General features: G+C 45.8%; 1 pseudogene; it reads left to right on the forward strand.

Annotated features, from left to right (window-relative positions):
• The first annotated feature begins 6,041 nt into the window (after window positions 1-6,041).
• Window positions 6,042-6,159, forward strand: LOC124596951 (annotated as a pseudogene).
• Window positions 6,160-6,851: the final 692 nt, after the last annotated feature.

Below are 6,851 nucleotides of genomic sequence, written 5' to 3' on the forward strand. Positions count from 1 at the left end.
GCTGTCTGCGCCGCTCGCTGCTGACAAATAAGATAACTCTTGTTCTATTTGGATTGATCTTCGCCAATCAAACTCTCCCTATGCCTTGATGAAGTCAGGGATTCCTATTCGCCCCTAGTCTAACTATTGGGGTGGTACACCGGTCAGATAACCAGTCCACCACGATGCCACTCAAAAATTCGATCGCAGGCGTTTAACTATAACTCTGTCCGTTCACACCACACAATAAGTGTGTCGGCCAACACAGTGAACAACGCTTAATTGCAAAGACTCAATATAGAGTCGCACTTCGATTCGCTCTCGACGGAGGTTCTCTCCCAGTGAAGTACTGAGGAGAGACTTGTTCGTCGCTCCAAGAGTGACAATGGAACAGCGCCTCTCCACGCCAGACATGACGGGGTATATCTTTCGGTCTCTTCCATTACTCCATCAGCTCAAGGCGTCAGAAATATCGTCTGCCAATCAGCATTGCTCTTCTAAAACGGGAGAATGACGTTTCGTTTAAGGTGACCAATCCGGAAATCTGTAGCATCGGCATTTGGTGTTTGCTGTCTCCCTGTGAAAATCTATGAAACTGCGTGCTATGTGTAAAGAATACGAAGGTTGGACGCTCCCACACAATGTAGCGGAATTTGTTTTTAAGCCGAACATGGGGTCATTCCCCCTTTCACTCGGGCGCTCGCTGTCTGCTCCACGGGCGGCCGAGGTTGACTCGTCCTCTGAAGGGACCGGCCTCCCGGTATGTAGTCTGCCTCTCTCGAACTAAAAGCTCCTGTGACCGTCGTGTCTGGAATGTATGTGTGTACACCAGCCTCGAGTATTTCAACCCCGGTGCGCACTTGTTATTTGCATATCGTTTACATGAATTCATACAACATTGACTTTATCTTATCGAGTTCGGGTTCGAATGAAGCGTCTTGATGTGCGGAATATGATTGTGAGGGCGGAATATGTAAGCAATGAAGGTCAGGAGACCACGACGTCTTACAAACTAAAACGAACGTTGGTAGCAGTAGTTGTGCAGATATGAGCAGGCTTTCACAGAAGAGACTACCGTGGACAGGCGCGTCAAAGACGTCTTTGTACGGCAAACAAAACAACAACTTATCGTCTGTATAGTTTTCATCCTAAGTGTTGGGTACACTCTTTATAAGAGACGAAAAAGTTACGAATGGGTAAGGAAATTGTTTCGACAGAAACACGAATTGATGAGAAAACTAAATAGACAATTGAGGGTTGTTATGCATCAACATCGTTAGCAGTTTCGGTATCAAGAAAACAATACGATACCACTGTCAGGAGTTTCACTTGGTCTGTGCCGCTTAACAATTTCCTTCCCCCTCGGACATGACAGTAACAGCTCCCTCAGCTTTACTCGTGCGCGGCGGTCACTGGCCTCCAGCCGCAGTTTGATTCCGCCGAGTCGTGACCATCTCCCTAGGGACAGGGAAAGACGAGCGGAGTGGGTATTGAGTGGGTGGGCGGTCGGGCTGCGTGACGGCGGCGTGCCGGAGACAGGGGCGCATAATTTATGCGTGCGGCGCGGCGGCCGGCGTCGGCCTTCACACAACGCCCAGCGGCCGGAAGCGCGTCCCGTTCACCAGCTGAGTGGTGGGCGGCGGCGCGGCGCCCGGCAACTGTCAGGCAAGTGTCCTGCAACGACGCCAACGTTATACGTAACCGGTGACTGGTGCTCAGACTTCTCAACACCTAAAATTACTCTATAATAACCAGATTTACAACAACCAAGCACCACTTAACGTATGAGATTTGGTTTATTTAACCAGTTTCGGCGTTTCACGCTCGTCTTCCTGTGGTTTTAATTTATTATTTCAATAACAATTGGGGAAATTTCACACACATTTGAACATTTTTCACGGACTGTGTGGCTCCTCCCGCCGGAGGTTCGAGTCCTCCCTTGGGCATGGATTGTTCTTAGCATAAGTTAGTTTAAATTAGTTTCAGTAGTGTGTAAGTCTAGTGACCGATGTCCTCGGCTGTTCGGTCCCTTAGGAATTCACACGCATCTGAACATTTGAACATAACCCTCTCACCTCTACGTCTGTCATCCGAGAACAAATAATGAACTACCTGCAACGTTGGGTGTCATCCCACACGATTGGTCGCCGACTAGCAGCAGTCGGACTAGGGTACAACTGTTCCATATGTAAGCTGCCCTTAACACAACAACATAAACGACTGTGTTCGGATTGATGCCGTGACAGGGAGCATGCACTGGTGATGGAAGGCGTCGTATTGTGTTCAGCGATGACTCGTTCAAAATGGTTCAAATGGCTCTGAGCGCTATGGGACTTAACATCTGTGGTGAAGACTGTAACGCCTAGAACCGCTCGGCCACTCCGGCCGGCAATTCGGCCCAAAAGACTGCAAACACAGTGGATGTCTACGACAGTGTGCCAATCTGAATATCAATCTAACAAAATGATACTGTCTACCGGACCGGCACTCCAAGACAGAACTTTGCCTTTTCGGTCGATCTTCTTAATACCTGAGCTATCCAGACATGACTCACGATCCGACCTCCCAGGTTCACTTCGACCAGTAATCGACTCCTACCTTCCAAACTCGCAGAACCTCACCTGCAGACCTAGCTGGACGAGTACTGCTGGACGAAAAGACGAGTGTCAGTCGTGCCTGCTGGACACCTCAGTAGGCAACTTTACTACCGTCGAAAAGCAAAGTTCCGGTTTTGAGGTACCATCCACTACACAGTTTTACTCTGTCAGGAAGTTCAAGTAATTTTTTAAATTTGTAGAAAGAAGGCATTGGAAGGGCCCTCCGTTGTGTAACCCTTAAAGGTAAGTCTCTGAAGAACCCTTAACTCAAGTGGTAGTATCCCTCGTCGCCGTCTAAAGGCACAATGTCACCATGTGATTGACATCTAAATACACATAATAATACGTCTCCAGGAAATACGCGTGACTTATTCAAATAATGTGACTCCTACAGAGCATGCTGTAGTGACGGTGTCGTTAGTGTGAATAGACGAGGGTTGTACTCATCGACCAGTGTGTTAAGTTTCATTACCAGAGCACAGGATAGCGTCCATGTTGTCCGCATGGTCATCGCGGACCATACAGCTTTCTCCAAAATGTTGCCTCGACTCTGTAGCTCTGCATCATATGCGGATATATATACACACACACACACATATATATATATATATATATATATGTGTGTGTGTGTGTGTGTGTGTGTGTGTGTGTGTGTGTTTGTGTCGGTGGCTCGACAGTACCTGTTTTGCTAACTCTCGAGTCTGCTTCAGTTTTTCATAAACAGCAAAGGCCTCAGTCTGAAATGGATATTTTAATGCTGTATGGGTGTCTTGAGTTTAGAATAAATGAAGTCATTATACTCGAGCCCTTTCATCTTGTGTTGCAGAGATTGCCGCCTTATATGTTGCTGAAAAACCGCGATGCAGATGTCTGCACTGTTCAGCGCCACAGCGGGAGTAAACCAGAACTGGATATAAGATACGATCTTGACTTCTACTATTTGAGGGTCATTTGGCAAGCAACAGCTAGAGGGAGTTTAAAGTCTAGCCTTCGTTCCTAAGGTCATACTTGGAATGTACAAGGCCCGAGCACAAGGGACGAGGGACATAGCGCCTTCTTCGAAAAACTTGCGAGCAGCACTGCTTTCCCGTCCATCAAAAACACAAGTGGAGTGCGCAACACTGTCTCTTCTTCCAGCAAACTACTCATGTCATACTTCGAAAGTAGAATTTCTGATCACTTGAGGAACAAGAGTTTTTCAAAGAACGTCACTTAGCACTGGTTTCCTGGTATAAGTGTTCGCCGAACATGCTACTCAGCGATCACGTCTGGTCCTCATTGTCTCCAGCAACACCTGTTGGCTTACTAGCCTGCATAAAAACCACGTGTAGAACGATTTCCCAGTCTAGAGGCACTGACTGGAGCGCTTGGAGATATACACTCCATAATTCAATCCATACCTAGAGTTCTCAAATTCTCCTGTGTATATCTATGAGCCTAATAATTTTTGTATTTCCATGTGCCTAATCTATGATACGATGTTAATTTCATTCCTATGTATACTTCAACCAATGCAAACAAGACCCATGACGTTATTTCCATTTGTTTTCATGCATCCTCTTCTTTCTTGATTTTATATTTTAATGCATACAAATTGTATATTGTCATGATACAAAGTAATATGCCTGCTCCAAATAGGTGCTTGAAAACGAGAATGTAATTCGAAAACGTAAATAGTGACTGGTTGAAGTAAATTGGTAACACTTGTTGAGTAATCTGACTATCTGATGGATCAGAATTCAAATTCCGACAGTAATACACCTTGGAGTCACGATGTACAACAATTTATCTAGAAAAAATTCACTGCACGTGTTACTTAAAACAGCTTCAACATACGAAGGATGGGGTTAAGAACTAAGAATGCGTTCAGTCATGATTATATTTTTTTGTTATGTAAACTCTGTTTCAAATTCTGTGGTTTCATCATCAGGCTTTAAATAGCATTCTGTGTAATACACAAAATACAAATACGGTTACAGACAAACTGTTTAGTCCAAGCCTTTGTTCAATCCACAGTAAATGCTTATGCAAATAAGTAGTTATGCAGCTGCAAAGGATAACTTAAAATTTCACATATTTTGACATGCATCTTAAAACTGCACACAAAACCGTCCGCCACCCACCCCCACCCACCCCCACTACCCTCACAACGACTCACACACACACACACACACACACACACACACACACACACACACAGGAAGGCAATAATGCTCATTCCTAATATGGGTCCGAGATCCAGTAAGGAAAAGGATACAGCTGTGCGAGCTGTGTGAACATGAGCCCTATCTTCTTGGATTACAGCATCACCATCGGGGAACAAACATTATACCATGGAATGGATCTGATCAGCCGAAATGATCACATAATTCTCGGCAGTAATGCGACCATGAAGAGTAACAATGGGGCCCATGAAAGAGCACGACATAGCTGCCCAAATAATCAACGAACCCCCCTCCCCCCTGTTACGTTGCGCTCTTGGAAACAAAGTGAAACAAGACTCATCCAACAAATGACATTCTTCCATTGCTCCATAGTCCAGGTTTTATGATTTCTTCACCATTTTTTCCTGTTATGTTCATTGGCATCACTGATGTGTTGTTTGAAATTCCGGTTCGCCGTGCAATTCCTTGCTTATGGACCTCCTTCCCTGCTGCTCTGGTGCTGACAGGATACGCGAGTGCGACATTCGGTTTTGCAGTGGCCTTCGCAGTTGTCTTCGTCTTATTTTTCGTCACAATCCTCATAAATGACCATCTGTCACCATCAGGTAATTTACCTGTATGGGGTATAAATATTCGCTGCGGTACCTCCCGAAACACCAAAGACTTCGACTCTCTTGGTCACGTAACCACAGACCACACAAGCACCAACATTATGCCCATGTTCGTATTCACTTAGCTCCGACATAAAGCACTCACAACTACGCAGAACACTCTTCTGACCAAGACTGACACTTGCAACGTATTGGGGATGTTGCACAGGTGCTGTTAGTGGTCAAATAATACAGCGCAACAGCCTGCAGGCTTGCCTAGCGCCGGCTGATATGACCGAGCGGTTCTAGGTGCTTCAGTCCGGAACCGCACTGCTGCTACGGTCGCAGGTTCGAATCCTGCCTTGGGCATGGATGTGTGTGATGTCCATAGGTTAGTTAGGTTTAAATAGTCTTAAGTCTAGGGGACCGATGACCTCAGATGTTAAGTCCCATAGTGCTTAGAGCCATTTGAACCATTTCAACTTGCATACCATGTGCATGTTTGTCCAAGTATGCATTTCTCGCACTGTTCCCATATTTGTATCAACTTCGTCTGAAACGTACTAGAGCAGAATTTGGTCGTATGTTAAAAATTATTTCCAGTAGTCACAGCATCACGCGAACCAAACTCTACGCATAACCATCGGAGCTCTTCACTGTCTTATTTGTGAACCGCGACAGAATAACTTATCACAAGTAGCGTTTTACTTGCGAACGGCCTTGCCACAGCGGTAAAACCGGTTCCCGTCAGATCACCGAAGTTAAGCGTTGTCGGGCTGGGCTAGCACTTGGATGGGTAACCATTCGGTCTGCCGAGCGCTGTTGGCAAGCGGGGTGCACTCAGCCCTTGTGAGGCAAAGTGAAGAGCTAATTACCTGAGAAGTAGCGGCGCCGGTCTCGTAAACTGACATGCAGCCGGGAGAGCGGTGTGTTGACCTCATGCCCCTCCATATTCGCATCCAGTGACGCCTATGGCCTGAGGATGACACGGCAGCCAATCGGCACCTTTGGGCCTTCAGGGCCTGTTCTGGCGGAGTTTAGTTTTTAGTGTTTTACTTGAATCCTTTCGTCTAAAGCAAGGCAGGCTTAACAATAACTTTGGCCTTGAAAATGTCCACGCGACCAGCATTGGGACGATATCAGTCAAAGGTATACTTAGATACACTGGCCATTTATTTACATCTCTGTGCCCATTCTTCCAAAATAAATGTGGAGCACCAAAATTGGCGAACAGTGTCTTCACAGGCAGAATTCAGATTTGCCTATCAGTGCTTTCAACTGGGAGATGGCTGCATCACTATGGCTTGTATGACGATAGCGAACAAATGGAATTTAGTGAATTGGACATGAAAGTAGATCAAAAGGATCGACGAGGATCAAAAGACAGGACTCAAAGTACTTATCTTATACTGTGTGAGCCTAAATCCCGGAAATGAGTTTTCAAAATTATCCTCAAATTGCATAAGCACCAACCACATATTTGGAGTGGGTGGTAAGTGTCTAAACCTGTGAGCCGGAAC

The sequence above is a fragment of the Schistocerca americana genome, chromosome 2, assembly GCF_021461395.2.
Source record: "Schistocerca americana isolate TAMUIC-IGC-003095 chromosome 2, iqSchAmer2.1, whole genome shotgun sequence".
In the NCBI taxonomy this organism is placed as follows: Eukaryota; Metazoa; Arthropoda; class Insecta; order Orthoptera; family Acrididae; genus Schistocerca; species Schistocerca americana.